Genomic DNA, 20600 nt, shown 5'->3' with positions numbered 1-20600 from the left:
CATCTTTTATTTGTTAGGCAAATATGTCTGGGTGGCAGGAAATGTCAGAATCCTAAACATAGCCCGGTGGGCTGACAGCGGAAAATGGAAGCATGGTTTCGCAACTGCAAAGATCAGGTGGATAGTGTCGGCAGACTTACACTGGAGCAGCGTGAAACTTGTATTTCAGCGGTTGTTGGACGGGGGGAATCTCCTCCAGACGTGTTGATTTTACATCTTGGGGGCGAGGAGCTGGTCCACTTGGAGCGCAGGGTACTGCTACAGACAATGAGGGGCACACTGTGCGATTTGAGCAACCTCTTGGGGTCTTGTGAATTATGGTGGTCTGAAATTACTCCAAGATTGCGTTGAAAGACGCTAGATCAGGGGTGGGCATTGAGACTTCCCGCAGGCGTGTGAACAGAGCCATTCGCAAGTTCACGGAGCAAAGGGGATTCGGATTCATAAGGCACAGCTTGCTACACACCAAATGCACGGGCAGCTTCGATGAGGATGGCGTTCATCTATCCGAAGTAGGGATTGCTATCTTCCTGCTCGACCTATCAGAAGCAATGGCAGCAGCGGGTTGTAGATAGGAGAGAAACGGGGTGTGGGGGGACTCTGGGACGGCGGCTGCCGCACCCAGAGGCTTTGCGGAGTTACAGGGCAATCCAATACAAGAAGGTACTCAAGGGTACCCTCGACAGGAGCACTGGAAGGGTGCGTGAGCGAATTATTCCCCAGGGAGATCCACGGCGGATCCTGGAGGACCGACGGCGCCCCGTTAGTCCTTCGGGCGGTTGTGCACCTGAGCAACCGGGGGTTGCCAACGCTCCGCCCCCCCGAGGGGGGGGGCCTGAGTAATAGGCGAATTGAAGGGTTCGCCGGGGGAGGGGTTAGACCTTCCCCCCAGAAACTGACAACGCCCCCAAGGTTAACACCGCGGGGGTTATGACTCATCAGGTGGGCGGGTCGCGAGGGGCGGCCTGCTCTGGATTGCCCGTAAGATAACCCAACATGTTGGCATAAGGTTATGCTAATAAAATTGCAACAACTTTCTCCAACAACTTGTGTGGTGTCAGTTATTGGGGAAAGAGTTGGTGGTATTAAATAAAGGTCTGGGTGGGGGCCGATATTGGCACTATGCCCGGCTGCCCCGGGACACCAAAGGTGGCCACCTACGAGGGCGGCCAACCTTAGTGCCAGGGATGGCCAACACCCTGAGCAGTCTAGTGGTCCGGGGGGACCAGCGCCCCCCCCCGTGAGGTCACTTCCTGTAGGAAGGGGGAGGGGATGGGCTATATAGCCCAGGGGGCGAGGGTCAAGCGCCCTCTTTGTTCTTGTGCAGCGGCGAGTGACCCTCGCCCCCTTAACCCCAGGCTGACCGCGGGCCACGAGACGACGAACTGCCCAGCGTTTTCCCTCCCATCCGCTTACCCTTTTCTGGGGCAGTTTGGGGGGGGCTGTTTGTTGTACTAATGACTTATCTTTGTGTTGCAGGCGGAGTTACAGGGCAATCCAATACAAGAAGGTACTCAAGGGTACCCTCGACAGGAGCACCGGAAGGGTGCGTGAGCGAATTATCCCCCAGGGAGATCCACGGCGGATCCTGGAGGACCGACGGCGCCCCGTTAGTCCTTCGGGCGGTTGTGCACCTGAGCAACCAGGGGTTGCCAACGCTCCGCCCCCCATCGGGGGGGGGCCTGAGTAATAGGCGAATTGAAGGGTTCGCCGGGGGAGGGGTTAGACCTTCCCCCCAGAAACTGACAACGCCCCCAAGGTTAACACCGCGGGGGTTATGACTCATCAGGTGGGCGGGTCGCGAGGGGCGGCCTGCTCTGGATTGCCCGTAAGATAACCCAACATGTTGGCATAAGGTTATGCTAATAAAATTGCAACATCTTTCTCCAACAACTTGTGTGGTGTCAGTTATTGGGGAAAGAGTTGGTGGTATTAAATAAAGGTCTGGGTGGGGGCCGATATTGGCACTAAGACCGACACCCCCGTTAGGATCCATGGGGTAGGAACTTACTACTTCGAATGTAAGCCTGGTTTTCTTTACTCCAACATGTGTGTGGGAAGAGGAGCGCCATGGTTGTGCGTTGCTCTTCTCCTTTTGGTAAATCACGTAAATCTCCGCAAATTAAATGAATGACGTCCCTGTGCTACGGTCTTCTGCCAGATTACAAATGAATCACCACTATTCACTTAAGGCATAGATGGTGTGTAAGTAATTGTCTATACTCACAAATACCCCTTCTCGCACAATTACACCACACAATATTTTATTGCTCAAATTAGTAAACATATTGAACGACACACATGTTAACATGAAGCTCGTATTGTGACACCACCTATGCTAAGTATCATTTCGAACTGCTAGTTTGATCTGGATATTTTCATGTGTTGTTTTTTCTTCAAGAATAGAAAATCTTTCAGACAAAGCTGAGAGGTTAACCGTAAGTGTGCAGTTGATTTGACACAAGGACTGGTGCACCTTAGCGAGTGTACACCCTTGTGCGTACACTGGTCCTGAAGACAGCCTCGCAACTTTGCACATTGAGGCTGAAACATGTAGACCTGCCTTTTGTACTTAATAGACTTTTGGATGTTAATGGTCAATTAAACCAGATAGGACATCCTCCTTTATTTTAAATTTTGCCTTATTATTCCAGCATAACATTTTTTAGGACTAGTAAAGACAATTTTACATTGCTTTGGCTCTGTTCACTCAACCTGCACTATAAAAAAACCTGCTCCACTGTAGTCAGGCGTCGTAGCACACCCGAGTGACATACGGCCGCTCGGGTGGGGACCTATGATGAAGAATGTCACCAACTAGGTTGGTGAGTGAGGATTCTTTCAAAAACGAACTGTTACTCCTTTGCTCCGTTCAATACGGTAACTTGGAATTACTCCTTTTATTGTTTACAATTGTATTTACACAATATTTTGGAACATTGGTCTATTTTGTTGGTACAACATTTGTGCTGCTGCATGTGTATAGTACAGTTTTTGTGGCCTACAGATATTTTCGTTCGCTTATTTGCTAGCAAAACCTAACACTACCAGACAGTTGTGCGTTCTCACCCAGGTACAGTATCCTGCTACCCCGTTCTGCCTCATCTGTATACTGCTACTTTGCTGCTGCCTCTACAGTATACTGCTACCCCCTGCTGCCTCTTCAGTATATTGCTACCCCATGCCATCTCTTCAGTATGCCTCTACCCCGCTGCTGCCTCTTCAGTATATTGCTACCCCATGCTGCCTGATCAGTATACTGCCACACTGTGTTGTCTCTTCAGTATACTGCTACCCTGAGCTGCCTCTTCAGTATACTGCTACCCTGTGCTGTCTCTTCAGTATACTGCTACCCCCTGCTGCCTCTTCAGTATACTGCTACACGTATGTGGTCCCTTCTTTACACTGCTGCCCACGTGTGCCTCTTCAGTACACTGCTAGACCGTGCTGACTCTTCAGTACATTGCTACCCCTGTGCTGCTTCTTCAGTATACTGCTTCCCCTGGCACTGCCTCTTCAGTATAGTGCAACCCCCTGCTGCTTCTTCAGTATACTGCTACCTCTGTCCTGCCTCTTCTGTATACTGCTACCCTGTGCTGACTCTTCAGTATACTGTGGAAATCGCAGAAATTACCATTAGCATAAGTGAAGCCATTTTGTTTGTGGCAGCCATTTTAATTAGCCATGTCCTTGCCATGTGCTTCTCCCCTCTTCACTGTTGCCTGACCTTGTATTCTGCTTGTGTCATCAGTTAAAATTATCTCCTTCAGCACTGAGCCATAGCAATGTATGATCAGCAAGGCCTGTAGCTGCCATAATGTATCTGTCTAAGTATATAACTAACAACAAGGGGTGGTGATGGACAGAGTCTCTGAATTAAGCAGAAAACTCTCACCCAGTCAAGAGATCAGGGCTAGATCCAACACCGTTTTTTAGCTCACTGCATCATCCCAGTTTCAGAACCTGGCTGTATGCAAATTAGTCTGTTCCTGTCCCAGTGCATTATGGGAACAGGGCAAACCAAACTACAAAGCCAATTCTTACACTGGAAAGGAAACAAGCTACCGGGGACCGGTTTCTGGCATTTCAGCCTCTTCGGCCCGGCTTGCTTGAATCCTGATGGTGCAGTGAGCAAGGGACTCATGTCTGAGCATACCCTTCCACGCTTAGGGTGGACAAAATAATTAACAACAAGGGGTGGTGATGGACAGAGTCTCTGAATTAAGCAGAAAACTCTCACCCAGTCAAGAGATCAGGGCTAGATCCAACACCGTTTTTTAGCTCACTGCATCATCCCAGTTTCAGAACCTGGCTGTATGCAAATTAGTCTGTTCCTGTCCCAGTGCATTATGGGAACAGGGCAAACCAAACTACAAAGCCAATTCTTACACTGGAAAGGAAACAAGCTACCGGGGACCGGTTTCTGGCATTTCAGCCTCTTCGGCCCGGCTTGCTTGAATCCTGATGGTGCAGTGAGCAAGGGACTCATGTCTGAGCATACCCTTCCACGCTTAGGGTGGACAAAATAATTAACAACAAGGGGTGGTGATGGACAGAGTCTCTGAATTAAGCAGAAAACCCCTTGTTGTAAATAAGTATATAACTGTCAGGCTATTCCAACTGATTTAAGGGTTTTTGTTACTCCTCCCACTCTGTTGACTAAGTAGTTTCCAGTTGTCCATATATGTAAAATAGCTATTCAGGTGTATACTTGTACCGCCTCTTTTTGAACATCCATGCTTACACTGCAACTATCACAGTATATAAGCACCATGATTTCTGTACTCCATGGACTACCTCATACAGTGGCCTTAGGGCACCGTATTGACATAGTCTCCCTCATTAGAGGTTAATACATTTAATCTCTTTAACATTACAGTTTCCGTGCCAATTTCTTCATTGTTGGTTTAAGGACTGGTGCATCAGTGAGCCTCTAAAAAGGTTTTTTATTTCACAAATTGGTGCCAAACAGGCACTCATCGAAGACACGGCCATCCGAGAGTGCTGATGAAAAAGGGTTCAGGCAGATCAGGTTGTTTACCCCTTTTCTAGGTTTGCCCGGCGTTAGCCGCTTCTCACCCAACTCACGATTACCCAAATAAAGAGGCAGGCGCTGGAGACTGCAAGGCAGGAAACAGGAGTTTATTTCCGACGGAACAGAACACGTCAAATCAGACAACAGGGTATCTTCTCGAGGTGCTCTAACAAGTTTCTCTACGGCGCCGTCTTTTATACACAGGTTTATGATGTACAAACATTCCTTATTGCAATAAAGACACTTTGAAGTACAAAAAGGGCATGTTTGGGACCCCAGCTCCAGGCCCATTCCCATACTGACCGCTCTGATGTTGTTTTCCCCTCCCAAATGTGACATGTGATTGTAATCTGCAGCCGGACATTCCAACAGGGCACGAGGGCAGGAGGGGGTGGTCAGATCTAAGGTTGGGCGGGCGATAAGATCATGTTTCGCTATGCGGGGCCGGAGGGGTACATCCACGAGACCTAGTTTTATGATGTGGGACTGGGTCGAGAGGCCAGGTGTAGCCGGGGGGTGGGGGGCACCAGAAGAGAGGAAGGGTGTTCCTTGGAGGAATGCGGGGGTGTCGGTCAGATCGAGGGGTGTGAAGGCCTTGATTAATCACCGCTCCTCTGATGTGAGGCGAGGTCCTACTGTAGGAAGCAATAAACTGCATCTGTTGGGCTAGGTGATGGCCTGGGATCAGGCCGGGCAATCGGGCAGGGAGGAAGAGGTTACCAAAAGGGCCCGTTCTATGAGTAGAATGAAAGAGCGAGGGGCAGGGGTCCAGAGTGGTGACAAGGTCGTGTTTAGCGGTGCGTTTATGGCCCGAACAGGAGAGACCGGGGGCTGTCGGGGCGCGGGGTGCTTGCGGTATAGTGTAGTTCCTATTATCCCAATAGGCTCTTCGCATTGGAATAATATCTTCAATAGTATAGACCTAGGGCAGAGGTTAACTAGGTCTTCTACCGACGATATTAGACTTAAAGTTTTGTGTTTGCCAGCTAGCTCAGAGTTCACTAGAAACTTTCTCAAATAGGCAAGGAGGATTTTAACCTCCCTGGATAGACAAGAAGGGATTTAGTTTCTGACAACCATAGAACATGACAACTTTGCTCTCCCCTAATCAAGAGTGTATCTCTAGAGTCGTGTGAAAACAAAAGAGAACTTATTTTACTCAGTCAGTACGTGCATTCTTAGTTTCACCAGTTTGTAGAGAAATAAGAGATGGGCGTGGTTCAATAAAAGATGTTATTTATTGATCAGTCTCTTTTCTCATACAAGAGAAATGAATCGCTATTATTGCAATACTTGTAGTTAAGTAAAGTGCATACAGTAGAGACAGAATTATAAAATAATACTGTAAAAGCATTGATATGGTTTCTGAGCCATATGATACTTTAAAATGGATAAAATAGATACATACATATATACATTTGACTAATCATACTCAACTGGTGCTTCTAACCACGCCTACCCCAGTGTACCTGACCTAAGCCTAATACGTGGGCGGGAGTAGATAAGTAGCAGTTTAAGTTAAGTTGTTTTGCCAAGGGACTGATTCGAGAATTCTCTGCAAGGGGTTATTCAGTTCTGTACCTGAGATCTAGAATGATGGAGGGCTGGTATCTCTTATCCCAGGTCTTGATATTCCAGCTGCCTGCGAGGGCTGCTTGGAAGCGCCGGAGCTGGATTTCTCGGCAGGAGAAAGGCAGCGTCTCGTTCTCAGCGCGTCAGGAAGGCGGGGCAGCGTCTGTGGGCTTCGCTCTCTGCTGGGCTCCTCAGCACGTCTCGCTGCTCCGATCTCGTCACCACCGCATGTGTTTGCTTAAGGCAATGTCGGTAATATTTATACCTGAAAGGTGCCCAGATTGACGTAAGGATGGACATATATACGTCAATAAAGATGTCACATGAACGGGCTCGTTCGCACATTCTTTTGCTGAAGTTCTCGGTGAAATCAAAACAATGGCTATGGGAATTTCCCAGGTCGCTGTAGGTTTGATTTGTTTTGAGAACTCCGTATGCCTTATCAGGGGCTGGAGGAATATCGCTTGTCTAATTAGATGGCATGCGTTATGACCTAATCAGATAACGCGCTTCTGTGCCGTGGTGTGGCTTAATCAGATAACGGTTTTTGCACCGTTGGATGGCTGCTAGTTAATTATTAACCAAACCAGGGTCAGGAATAGGGGAATCGATACAGTACCTATAGGAATACATCACACCCACTCCACGTAGACTATGTCCATATTTACAAATCTAGGCATAGTGAATATCAGTAGCGTTTGTGTATACCGTACCACCCCAAAATACATTTATATGCATTCCGAAAATTGGATTTTATAAAATATACAAAACACAATCACATGTACTGTCACGTATACTATAAGCACAAGCAGTCTAATAATGCTACTCATATGTTAAAAATTCAGCATAATCTAAATGCGAAAACTACACATGAAATGGCTCTTAATACAGAAAAAAAGGTGCAAGACCATTTCATCACAATCATAAATTTATGTATAATAGTGCTAGCATAGTGAATGTCTTGTGACTACCTAAAAATAGAAATTTAGTTCTCTAAGAATAACGTCTACTTTAAGCAGAAGATAAGTGTCCCAAAAATCGTAAATATTTTGGAATTGGGGAAAAAGTTCTTGCAGTCTGAAAAAAAATTATGAGACATTTTTTTTCATATCGCTTTTCTTCAAAAAGTTGAAGGCCAAATTCAGCATGTAGGGAACTCCAAGTGCTAGTTTGCTCAAAGTTATTCCTGCTGCTCTGGTGAAAACATCATATCATTTAGACTGTTGAAAAAACTGTCAACAGCTTCTTGCGTAAGTTCCACTAATTCGGAAAAGGTTGTTACCATGCATTCATGAGCCTGAGCATGATTGCATCCATTGATGTTTGGATCAGCATAGCTGACTGAAGGTCGTACCTGATCGATGCTGCTTTCATCTTGTACTTCACTACCCCTCAATCGTAGTGGTGAAGACTCCACGAATGCCGTCATCAGGATTGGTAGCCGCTGGGGACAGCACAATGCATGAGCCGTTACCGGACCCAACAAGGTATCTGCGTCCATTGGCACATCCGATTGTAGTGCCAGACAGGTGTCCAACACGCATTCTTCGCCGCATAGCAAGCACCTTAATACAGGCATAACACAACTTTGCCACATTGGTCTAAATGAAAGAAACCAAGTCATGTTCAGGTCTCTGAGCCGGGATAGTCCAAGGATTTTAGTTACCCGGTCCCGGTAGCCAATGGCTAGGATCATTTCTTCCCTTGTCGCAGGTGTTTTGTCTGTGACATGGTTTGCCATAGCGAAATAACAGGATCAAAAATAGAATACCCGCTACTAGTCCTAAAAGGAGAGGAAGTCCGCCAAAAATGGAATGGACAAAGTCTGGAAAAATACCCAGGATGGCTTTGAATGGAGTTAAAGCACCCGAAAACACTGCTTTAAATACACTGGAGATACCAGTGGTATCAGAAATATTTAAGATTTCGTTCAGTATTTCTGCGAAATGTATGGGGGAATTAGTTGATAATAATGAATGAATCTCTTCTGTTGTCCTTGCAACTTGGAGATCATACGTTTCTTTTGATGACGTGAGCCTGGTCGGCGTCTGTAGGAGCACAGTCTTCATTCTGCTTAAAGTATCTATTCGAATAGAAGCAATTTTCAAATCGGGCCATAACCTTGCCTCCCGGTCTGCAGACTCGCTGGGGAACAATACATGTTCACAGCACATGACCTTCCTAGTCACAGTTATGAGATAAGGTTTTCCGGGCAGCAAACTACAACATCTGCGATCTACTATTAGAATGTAACTCTCGTTCGAGAGTCTCCTAAAGAATGGTTCTATTCGTGTTGCAGGTGTGCCTAGCTGGTAACATGAAAGGTTATTTGAAGTCCCTTCACAGACTCCATGCAAACTAATACCCTGACACAGAAGTGTACCGCTCAGTGATTTTTCACAATTATCGCCACTGAGAAACACTTTCTGGCCTTTATTGCTGACACATTCGTGTGTATAGGGCAAGTTCCATATTGACTTAATGTATCCTTTACCCAACCTTTCATACTGGCCTGCCTGTATATATTTTTGGCAGAATTGAAACTGGAAAGTAGTTATCGGAATATTTATTATTCCATGTATTATCCATTCAATGACAGGTCGTTCTGACATTGTCAATGGTAATCTCTCCAGTTTTTCAATGCTCAGAATTGTATAGTCAGCACCCTTCTGTGCCAAACTGATTTGTTTATCAGTGAGATTAAAGATATTAAATAATGATGTTGTGTTGATTAAACGCCAAGGCACATAGCCAAAACGCAAATTTTGTAACGTCCAGCCAAGCTGTACAATAGAACGCAATTGGGACTGACCGTGTTGTAACATCAGTAAGTCTTGCGATATTATATCGATTGCTGAAGACACAATGCTGTCCAGAGAATATATTCTGGAGGACAGAGTCATTAACCCATTGTCCACCACAGAAAGTGATTTTTCCAAATTAATACGGTCATTTTCCCATATTTTTTCTGCTGTCTCAATTTGAGTTACTTTCCAGACTTCGTTATAAGCTGCATATATAGAGGCCGCTATGAAACGTTTTTGACGCTGTTTGCGTGGTCCCAATATGAAATCACGCAAGTCAGCACCTTCTGTAAGTAAAGTTAGGTGTTGCTTAATTTCAGCCAGTGTGGACGTTTGTAGCCATTGAAGGCAGAGCTTGCCCACGCTGTAGGTGGTTACTATCCCTGGATGTTGTCTTTGGGAATATCTAGGGTCTGGCCTAGTCAAAGTGAACCCCTGTTCTTTGTTCAGGAATCTGTCTTGACAGTTATTTGTATCTGTGGGCCAGATCAACCATTTTTTCCATTCAGGATGTGTTCTGTTTTGGTTTAATATATGGTTTACGTCTATCTCAACATCTATAGAGCTATTACTGTTTACTGTTTACTTTGGAATAGACGGTTTGTTCAAATCTTTGATTTTGGCTAAGCCAAGGCAGGTAGTTTGTCGAATAGTGTCATTCAAAAATATAATTTGTTCTGGGATCATGCAGGCTCTAAACAATGATTCTATACCTTGTACTTGCCAATCTCTTGTACCCCAAACAGTTTTTGCTTCAATATTATTGTTCCAGAAATCAAACCCAAATGTATTCATTTGTTCAAAGAATGAATCGGAATATATCAATTTTGTGTTTGTAAGCATGGTCTTCATACCTGTCTTATTTGACAATTTGAAATAAAATGTTTCTGCATTACTTGTGTCAAACCCTGAAAAGTATGAATATTTATCATACAATGCTTTCGAGCTATCTTTTGGAGGAGTAGCACAATGTTCCCATTGGTTATAATCTAAAACATTTCTAGGTTGAGCAGATTTATGTAGATAATGGTTACCATAATGGTTGTAGCAGAACATCTGATCATAATTAGACGAACCCTGCAAATAATCATGTTCTGTAAATTTAGCAGACATCACAAGATCAGACATCATATCATTAATACTTTCAAAGTCCCAATCATCCGCAAATGAGCTTGGTTTTACAAAGTCACTCAATGAGATCTTGAATTGGTGTGGATACTTCAGGATTTCAACCGGACCATAGATTTCATAATCAGTTTTGTTCCATGCTACACCGCCTGGTATAGGATTGGCTGTGAAGTTTACTGAAGAAAGTTCTCTTTTCTCGATGTGTGAAGATGTGTGTGGTTTAAGGACCAAGTTGATTTTCTGGCTTGCTGTGTCCATTTTAGCATATTTCCCTTCAATGAAATGTCCCAAACATAGTACTAAGATGAGCCAAAGAATGAGGATAAATGCACCGAACGCCACCCAAAATTCAATCCATGGAGAGATCAGATAGGTTTCTTTCAGCTGTTGAAAAAGTTCCTTAGCTTTGTCTTTAAAAGTTTTTGTTGATGGCTGTTTCTTTGCTTCACTCAGGTCTTCAGATGAATCATCGAAGTTGATGAAGTAGCCGGATGCTGTTCTGTCAATTGTTCCAATTGTTTTTGGATTTTGCTTTGTTTCATTAGCAAAGTCTGCAGTTACATCATCATAGGTTGTTGTTTCTTGATGAAAAGTTTTAATTTGTGTTTTAAGAGGTTCAAGTTCCATTGCTTTGTTGCATAGTCCTTGTTGATTCACTGTAGATTTTCCAAATGTGATCAGTCTTCCAGTTTGAGCCTCTGTATTCGTAGCAAACATTGGTGTTCTGCTACTCCTTGGGAGTCCACTTGGCCTACTGTTTGTTATCGGCCACATGATTGTGGTTTAACCAGGTCGATGGATACAACTCGGTTCTCCTTTTTACCAGCAAGGGGCGGTAGTACTACTGATCTTGTCTCGTTGACAGCCAAGACAGGAACTGCTTTTCTGTAAGAAGGCCCAAATTCCTTCTTTACCGCGATCTTCTCTCTGACTAGATCCCCGACTTTTGGAATCCAGACAGGCCTTGCTGGGACAGGTGGTTTCTCTTCAGTGGTTGTTGGCTGTTGTTTCAGTTTTATGTTGCTCAGGTCTTTTCTTGTTTCATTTAAGGCCTGTAAAATAGCCAAACGATCTTTGATATCAAAGCTTTTGTCTTTAACCACTGAAGTCTGACTATCAAGATCTTGGATCATCATTCTAGTCCCGAACAATAGTTTGTACGGACTGAACCCTTTCAGAGAATTCCTTGGCAGGTTATTTAGACTACGTTGGACACTTATTAGATGTTTGACCCACCCAGCACCCGAACCTAATACCTTTTCCGTTATAGATTGCTTTATGTCTTGGTTTTTTCTTTACACCATCCCGTATCCCTCAGGAAGGAAGTGAGAAGAGTCCCGCTATGCTATGCTCATTTGGCCATGCTTTCCCATAAGCTTGAAGGCTAAAAGGAATACATTAGTCAAAACGTAGCATGCTCCTAGCGTATATGCCATTATAGACTCGCAAATCCTTTTATAACAGTCCAGACATCAGCCGAGCGCTGGGGTCTACATTATAAGTGAAAATTAGTCTTTTTATGTTAATATAACGCTCTTTTTAAAAAAAAAAAATTTTTATGATGGGGGCTTTCTTATTGTTGTTGTTCATCTGGAGTGAAATGCCATGGCAATAGTCCTCCCCGCTCGCCACTGCGATCTCTATTGCAGTCTGGGCAGTTTTTTACAAAAATGTGATGATGCAGGTTCATGCCTGGCCACCAGTACACTGATTGTAATTCTATCAGAGAATCTTTTAGCTTAAGGTATCCGAGACCCTCACCCATATGTGCGTCTGCTATTAACAAGCCTCTCCTGTCCGTGTTTGGAATTACTCTATCCCCCACTCCAGGGATTCGAGCAAAAGGGACTGAGTTTGCATCGATTATGTATGTATAATTGAGTGGATAATTGATCGGTAGTGCTGAACAGTCGCCTTTTGATGACGTTTTCACCGCCAGCACAGTTTCACCGTCAATGTATTTTACTGCACGCTTTTTTGTAGCTACGGAAGCCGGTTTAGTTGTTACCGCTGTGGATGTCTCAGCCAATGAATTCCCTGCAACGTGAACGCCATCACGCTGATGACTCAGTGAATGTATCACGTGAGTTTTTGGTAGTTCTTTCTGTAAAAGAACTACTTGTTCCCAAAGCACTTTTTGCTTTATTGTTGCACCTGTGTCATCTTTATAACCGTTTTGAATCCATTTCTGTAAATCGTTATTGTATGATTTGACGTAGTAATACGAATTGCACACAAAAAGTGTCGGGAATTCGCGATCGGCATTATCTAGCGCCATTTTTAACGCTATTATTTCAGTTTGTTGTTCTGAATTATTTTCCACTGAGTGTGTTTTTGTAAGTAGAGGTCTTAATTTACCTCCGCGCCACACTTCTTTTACAATTTCGCATGTGGCCTTGTAAGCCAGCTCTCCCCAAACTGAGGGTTGAGCATGCCCGTCTGTATGTATTACACAGGCGTACTGTTGTAAAGGCAGAATGTCGATTGGCAGAGGGTATTCTTTCTCATATTCTAGATATTTTAATTCTTTCATTTCCGGGTCAAAATAGTATTTTACTTTGTCTGTAGCAACAGAATTTACCCATTGTATCCATTCTGGATTTAGTGCAGTTGTCGGTAAATTACATGGTGTTGTTAATGCCTCAAAAGCTGATTCTGCTGTTCTGACTGTAACCTGTCTACCGTCTGCTTGGTATTTTTCTTTTTCTACAGTTTGAACCGCATGAACAATGTTTTCCTTAATGCTGAACCTTTTTTCAGCTTCTGTGTACAAATGTGATTTGTATGCTATTGGTACCTTCTCTCCCTCATTAGAGGTCAGGTATGTGAATCCGCATCTTCCTGGGATGACTCGAATCACAAGGTTGCGTGTGTTGTCACGTGTTTGTAATTTTGTTTTAATTAACATGTCTGTTTGTAAAGATCTCAAAATTTCTGTGTGTTTTTGAGTCCAATTGATTCTTTTAAAAGCTGGTTTTATTAGATCATAAAGGGGTTTGACCCTTTCTGCATAATTTATAATATAAGTTCTTCCGAAATTCAGGAAGCCTAGAATTGATTGTAGGTTTTTTAGTGTTCTGGGTGCTTGGATTACAGCACATTTCTCTAGGAAATTGTCAGCCAGGCTTTTGCCTTCACTTGATAGTTCATATCCTAAAAACAGGACTGTTAGATGGGCAATTCTTGACTTTTTAAAGTTAAATTTGTAACCCTCTGCTGCGAACCCAAGTATTATGGTGTTCACTCTCTTCAAGTGAGTATCCAAGTCATCGTCTGTTAGATAGATGTCGTCGACATAAGATAATGCCTCGTCATCATAGGTTTGTAGTAACTCTGTTACCCTCGCTGAGAATAACCCTGGGCTGTTCTTGAACCCCTGGGGCAAACGACAGAAATTCTTTTGCGTGCCATTTATTGAGAACGCCGTAAAATATCTGCTCTCTGGTGCTATATTTTGACAAAAGAAACCATTAGAAATGTCTAAGGTTGTTTTGTATTTTTTGCGCACTATGTTATTCATTAGTGCAGCACTGTGCGAGTTTTGTACTGCAAATGTTTTGCAACATGAGTTAAGGTGTCTGTAGTCCAAAACAAGATGATATGAATTGTCTCGGTTGGAGACAGGAAACAAAGGGTTGTTCATTTGTGAGGTGCAGGTTTCAATCACCCCTTGGTATTCAAGTTGATCTAGGATTTCTTTTACCTGTTTTTTAGCTTCTTGCTTAATCGGGTACTGCCTCTGTGCAGTAGGTTGTGATTTTAACTGGATTTTGTGAGGAGGAGAGTCCTCATCCCATCCCACATGATTTTTATATAAGGCAGGGGCTTGAGCTACTGCCCACTTTCTTGCAAGTGTATATTTTTTATGAATTGGAATATGGTTTGAGAAGGCAGGCATAATTATTTCTTCGCCATGTGGGCACTCCCTGACAAACTCTGGAGGCCAGTCTTGTTCAGATAGAAGGATGTCATAGCCCTTGGACAGATTATCCCAAAATAGTCCCCTTATTTTTCTAGTCTTATCCCCCTCTATACGCAATGTTATTTCATATATTTTATGAGGTTTGCTAACTCTGGTATCTGCAGTTTCCACCTGAATGTATTCATTCGTGTCCACTGTCTCCAGATGATTCATAAGGACTTTGCGAGCTATGCTCACTTCTGCTGCGCTGTCTAGCATTGTCTGAGCCCATTCTCCGTTTTTCAGCTGTGTCCTCAGTATTCTCGGCATTGTTGATTACTTTAATACTGGCTACCTTCTTTTTTGGAAATTGAAATTTTTTATTCTGATGAGCAGGTTCTTTGTCTTTGGACTTGACGTGCTCTTCCCTTTGTTCTGATGGTCCTCTTCTTTCCGATTTCTGCGAGGAAGTCTGAAAAGATTGAGTGGGACGTGTATCAATATCTTGATATCTATCAGGTTTCTTTATATTATCCCTATTTCTAAGGTTGTATTTTTTCACAGAGGGCTCCCGTTGGGGAGACTTGCGTCCTTGGTCGGGAGATCTTTCTCTCCGCCAAGGAGACCTTCCTCTGGACTGGAATCTTTTTTCTTTAGAATTGGATTGTTTATTTCCATCCCAGCTCTTTTTTGAGTCTTTAAATTATTTTTTATAAATACTTTTTCAGGACTTTCAACTAGTTGGGGTTTCACTGGTATTCCACCCAAACTATCTCTTCCTAGTTCTTCATAGGATTTTTCTATGATTCTGGCAATTTCCGATGGTTGGTCTGCTATATTTGTCTCTTTTAACCTCTGGCAAATCGCCACATTTGCTGCTTCTCCCTTTATGTTGGCTAATAATATTGCAGAGACCTGCTTGAAGTCTTTCAGTAGTTTCATACCGAGAGTTAAAGCGGGTTCTGGACCGTATTCATCTTGAATCTGTTTTAGCACATCTGGTATTACTGACATGGATGGTACACCATGTGTTTTTGTGTAAATGGAAGCAAAGACTGTTCCCCAAGTGTCACAATCCTCCACATGTGGTGCGATTCCCATTGGAAGACAGATAGTCAGAATCCTATGTTTCTCAACAGGGGTGGTATCTGGAAACACCGCCTCTATTTGAGTTATTTTTTGTGCTAGCCAGAAAGGAATTTGTTCCCGTTTTGCGGGTACCTTACCTAGACAGGACTGTATGTTCTGTGGTGTAATTTTATTTGTGTTCCCCTGATGACTGGTCAGCTGTGGAATTTTAATTGCTGGTTGGATTGTTGAAGTCCGCATTACATATTGTACTAATTGTCTATGTATTTTTATTAATTGTTTTAGCTGTGCTAAAAGTTCTGGTGCAGGCATTTCTTCAATGTCTGGATGTGGTGTGTATCCGGCTAGGACCGGCCACGTTGCTCCTGGTCTACCTAGTGGACCGAGCCTGGTGATGTGATTATTATGTTTTAGGGCGCCATTAAACAAGAGCAGATGCTCTTGGAATTTGAGTGGTATTTCCACCTCCTTGAAAGGAGTGTACTCACTAGGAGGTTCCTCTATTTTGTAATAGTGGAAGTCCTTTGTTACAGCGTTTGCTGCTGGAAAGTTTATCCATGAATAGAATACCTCTGTCTGCCGATATTCGTGTGCCTCAATTACGAATATGACTGTATCACCTCTTGGTGTCAGTCCATTTTCTGTAAGTTTTAGGGTTATAGATTTCCTTATGTTGACCGGGATGAGTATTACATCTGGGTCATTTTCCAGCAGAGTATTGTCTGCTACTAGGAGTTCAGCTGCTAGTCTAACTGTCTCCCTTTCTTCTTCACTTTCTGTCATTTTACTGACAGGAAGGTTATTCTGTTTGTTTGCAGATCAGGTTTCTATGGAAACAAAGATTAGATGCACAATATTTTGGAACAGTGTATCCTTCAACGTTGAATAAACCAAGAACCATACATAGGAGTCTCCTCCTGCGAGGTTTGGCGGATATGACCTTTCACCCACTCCAGACGTCTTTGGAGTATTATGGGAAAAAAGGGGTTCTGTGTGAAAAAGCACGACTGAGTTACTCTAATGTCTTGCGTTAGTTTTATCGCCTATCCAAACGTTGGGCGCCATGTAGTGTAGTTCCTATTATCCCAATAGGCTCTGCGCATTGGAATAATATCTTCAATAGTATAGACCTAGGGCAGAGGTTAACTAGGTCTTCTACCGACGATATTAGACTTAAAGTTTTGTGTTTGCCAGCTAGCTCAGAGTTCACTAGAAACTTTCTCGAATAGGCAAGGAGGATTTTAACCTCCCTGGAGAGACAAGAAGGGATTTAGTTTCTGACAACCATAGAACATGACAACTTTGCTCTCCCCTAATCAAGAGTGTATCTCTAGAGTCGTGTGAAAACAAAAGACAACTTATTTTACTCAGTCAGTACGTGCAGTCTTAGTTTCACCAGTTTGTAGAGAAATAAGAGATGGGCGTGGTTCAATAAAAGATGTTATTTATTGATCAGTCTCTTTTCTCATACAAGAGAAATGAATCGATATTATTGCAATACTTGTAGTTAAGTAAAGTGCATACAGTAGAGGCAGAATTATAAAATAATACTGTAAAAGCATTGATATGGTTTCTGAGCCATATGATACTTTAAAATGGATAAAATAGATACATACATATATACATTTGACTAATCATACTCAACTGGTGCTTCTAACCACGCCTACCCCAGTGTACCTGACCTAAGCCTAATACGTGGGCGGGAGTAGATAAGTAGCAGTTTAAGTTAAGTTGTTTTGCCAAGGGACTGATTCGAGAATTCTCTGCAAGGGGTTATTCAGTTCTGTACCTGAGATCTAGAATGATGGAGGGCTGGTATCTCTTATCCCAGGTCTTGATATTCCAGCTGCCTGCGAGGGCTGCTTGGAAGCGCCAGAGCTGGATTTCTCAGCAGGAGAAAGGCAGCGTCTCGTTCTCAGCGCGTCAGGAAGGCGGGGCAGCGTCTGTGGGCTTCGCTCTCTGCTGGGCTCCTCAGCACGTCTCGCTGCTCCGATCTCGTCACCACCGCATGTGTTTGCTTAAGGCAATGTCGGTAATATTTATACCTGAAAGGTGCCGAGATTGACGTAAGGATGGACATATATATGTCAATAAAGATGTCATATGAACGGGCTCGTTCGCACATTCTTTTGCTGAAGTTCTCGGTGAAATCAAAACAATGGCTATGGGAATTTCCCAGGTCGCTGTAGGTTTGATTTGTTTTGAGAACTCCGTATGCCTTATCAGGGGCTGGAGGAATATCGCTTGTCTAATTAGATGGCATGCGTTATGACCTAATCAGATAACGCGCTTCTGTGCCGTGGTGTGGCTTAATCAGATAACGGTTTTTGCACCGTTGGATGGCTGCTAGTTAATTATTAACCAAACCAGGGTCAGGAATAGGGGAATTGATACAGTACCTGTAGGAATACATCACACCCACTCCACGTAGACTATGTCCATATTTACAAATCTAGGCATAGTGAATATCAGTAGCGTTTGTGTATACCGTACCACCGTACCACCAATTCCGAAAATTGGATTTTATAAAATATACGAAACACAATCACATGTACTGTCACGTATACTATAAGCACAAGCAGTCTAATAATGCTACTCATATGTTAAAAATTCAGCATAATCTAAATGCGAAAACTACACATGAAATGGCTCTTAATACAGAAAAAAAGGTGCGAGACCATTTCATCACAATCATAAATTTATGTATAATAGTGCTAGCATAGCGAATGTCTTGTGACTACCTAAAAATAGAAATTTAGTTCTCTAAGAATAACGTCTACTTTAAGCAGAAGATAAGTGTCCCAAAAATCGTAAATATTGTGGAATTGGGGAAAAAGTTCTTGCAGTCTGAAAAAAAATTATGAGAATTTTTTTTTCATATCGCTTTTCTTCAAAAAGTTGAAGGCCAAATTCAGCATGTAGGGAACTCCAAGTGCTAGTTTGCTCAAAGTTATTCCTGCTGCTCTGGTGAAAACATCATATCATTTAGACTGTTGAAAAAACTGTCAACAGCTTCTTTGCGTAAGTTCCACTAATTCGGAAAAGGTTGTTACCATGCATTCATGAGCCTGAGCATGATTGCATCCATTGATGTTTGGATCAGCATAGCTGACTGAAGGTCGTACATGATCGATGCTGCTTTCATCTTGTACTTCACTACCCCTCAATCGTAGTGGTGAAGACTCCACGAATGCCGTCATCAGGATTGGTAGCCGCTGGGGACAGCACAATGCATGAGCCGTTACCGGACCCAACAAGGTATCTGCGTCCATTGGCACATCCGATTGTAGTGCTAGTTTGCTCAAAGTTATTCCTGCTGCTCTGGTGAAAACATCATATCATTTAGACTGTTGAAAAAACTGTCAACAGCTTCTTTGCGTAAGTTCCACTAATTCGGAAAAGGTTGTTACCATGCATTCATGAGCCTGAGCATGATTGCATCCATTGATGTTTGGATCAGCATAGCTGACTGAAGGTCGTACCTGATCGATGCTGCTTTCATCTTGTAGTTCACTACCCCTCAATCGTAGTGGTGAAGACTCCACGAATGCCGTCATCAGGATTGGTAGCCGCTGGGGACAGCACAATGCATGAGCCGTTACCGGACCCAACAAGGTATCTGCGTCCATTGGCACATCCGATTGTAGTGCCAGACAGGTGTCCAACACGCATTCTTCGCCGCATAGCAAGCACCTTAATACAGGCATAACACAACTTTGCCACATTGGTCTAAATGAAAGAAACAAGTCATGTTCAGGTCTCTGAGCCGGGTAGTACAAGGATTTTAGTTACCCGGTCCCGGTAGCCAATGGCTAGGATCATTTCTTCCCTTGTCGCAGGTGTTTTGTCTGTGACATGGTTTGCCATAGCGAAATAACAGGATCAAAAATAGAATACCCGCTACTAGTCCTAAAAGGAGAGGAAGTCCGCCAAAAATGGAATGGACAAAGTCTGGAAAAATACCCAGGATGGCTTTGAATGGAGTTAAAGCACCCGAAAACACTGCTTTAAATACACTGGAGATACCAGTGGTATCAGAAATATTTAAGATTTCGTTCAGTATTTCTGCGAAATGTATGGGGGAATTAGTTGATAATAATGAATGAATCTCTTCTGTTGTCCTTGCAACTTGGAGATCATACATTTCTTTTGATGACGTGAGCCTAGTCGGCGTCTGTAGGAGCACAGTCTTCATTCTGCTTAAAGTATCTATTCGAATAGAAGCAATTTTCAAATCGGGCCATAACCTTGCCTCCCTGTCTGCAGACTCGCTGGGGAACAATACATGTTCACAGCACAAGACCTTCCTAGTCACAGTTATGAGATAAGGTTTTCCGTGCAGCAAACTACAACATCTGTGATCTACTATTAGAATGTAACTGCCGTTCGAGAGTCTCCTAAAGAATGGTTCTATTCGTGTTGCAGGTGTGCCTAGCTGGTAACATGAAAGGTTATTTGAAGTCCCTTCACAGGCTCCATGCAAACTAATACCCTGACACAGAAGTGTACCGCTCAGTGATCTTTCACAATTATCGCCACTGAGAAACACTTTCTGGCCTTTATTGCTGACACATTCGTGTGTATAGGGCAAGTTCCATATTGACTTAATGTATCCTTTACCCAACCTTTCATACTGGCCTGCCTGTATATATTTTTGGCAGAATTGAAACTGGAAAGTAGTTATCGGAATATTTATTATTCCATGTATTATCCATTCAATGACAGGTCGTTCTGACATTGTCAATGGTAATCTCTCAAGTTTTTCAATGCTCAGAATTGTATGGTCAGCACCCTTCTGTGCCAAACTGATTTGTTTATCAGTGAGATTAAAGATATTAAATAATGACGTTGTGTTGATTAAACGCCAAGGCACATAGCCAGAACGCAAATTTTGTAACGTCCAGCCAAGCTGTACAATAGAACGCAATTGGGACTGACCGTGTTGTAACATCAGTAAGTCTTGCGATATTATATCGATTGCTGAAGACACAATGCTGTCCAGAGAATATATTCTGGAGGACAGAGTCATTAACCCATTGTCCACCACAGAAGGTGATTTTTCCAAATTAAT

Source organism: Lissotriton helveticus, chromosome 4_2 (assembly GCF_964261635.1).
Source record: "Lissotriton helveticus chromosome 4_2, aLisHel1.1, whole genome shotgun sequence".
Lineage (NCBI taxonomy): Eukaryota > Metazoa > Chordata > Amphibia > Caudata > Salamandridae > Lissotriton > Lissotriton helveticus.
This window is presented reverse-complemented; position numbering follows the sequence as displayed.